This window comes from Wasmannia auropunctata, unplaced genomic scaffold (genome assembly GCF_000956235.1).
Source record: "Wasmannia auropunctata unplaced genomic scaffold, wasmannia.A_1.0 LD336074.1, whole genome shotgun sequence".
NCBI lineage: Eukaryota > Metazoa > Arthropoda > Insecta > Hymenoptera > Formicidae > Wasmannia > Wasmannia auropunctata.
In genome coordinates, this window is record NW_012026816.1 from 4,730,703 (window position 1) to 4,731,775 (window position 1,073).

The 1,073-nt window shown below is 25.1% G+C and overlaps 1 protein-coding gene across 1 annotated transcript in view; it reads right to left on the minus strand.

Annotated features, from left to right (window-relative positions):
• The window catches only part of LOC105449800, a 26,150-nt gene that overhangs the window by 24,101 nt on the left and 976 nt on the right, over positions 1–1,073 (minus strand). The gene's annotated exons all lie outside the window — the stretch shown is intronic.

A 1,073-nucleotide genomic window follows, 5' to 3' on the forward strand; every position in this document is an offset into this window, starting at 1 on the left:
CCGCTCAGAGATGTGTATAGACACAGGTTTAAATACGCAAAAACTAGACATCTGAGAGAAAAAGCAGGTATATTTTTTATGAATAATATATATAAATGATGTTGTTCTGAAAATATATTTTCCATAACACTATTGAATACACTACAATATTTCTTACAGGCCGAAATGATCGAGAAAGAGAAGGAGAACATTAAAAATGAATAGATCAATATTTTACAGATTTACATGATAATATGTTTAAATTCATTCATAGTATTTATATTTTTTAAGTTCAAAGTATAAGTTGTATTATTTGTTTATTAATTTATTAAAATTTTATTCGTTTATTTATTTATTAAAATTTATGCAATTAAATTTAAAAAATTATATATTATTAAACATTAAGACATATAAAATATTTCAAAATAAATACATATAAGTAATATAATAATACATATAAATAAATATATATAAGAAATAATATCAATAAATATTCATAATGCGGTCAAAAGTGATTAATTACGCCTTGATTTTCTATTTTTTATTACCTCAGTCTTAAAACTTTTGAATGTTGTTGTCAAACCAAATATAACTTCATTTTTCTACTATTTGAGTTAAGGAATAAATAATATTTTTTGAGAAATTTATTCTTTTGTAAAAAATAATTAACAAAAAAAAACCAATTTTTTATGAATTATTTTTTACAGGCGAATAAATATCACAAAAAATGTTATATCTTTTATCCCTTAACTCAAATAATAGAAAAGAGTTATCTGGTTTTGGCAATAACCTCTGTATGTTTAGCAAAGTTTCAAAAACGTTACATGTGAAACGTCGTGCACAAACTTTACACTAACGTTATATATGTATATGTTTATTAAACGTTTCACAAACGTTACAAATGGAACGTTGTGCATGAACTTTTCATGACGTTTTATATATACAGGGTGTCCCGTAACGCTTAATTAATATTTCAAGATGTGAAAGAGAATGAAATTTTGAATTAAAAGTTCCTCTTTCACAGGAGAATGTATGTGAAGTGCGCGAAGAGCCGCACATACGGCACGCTATACGCTCCTGCGTACTCCGGCTAA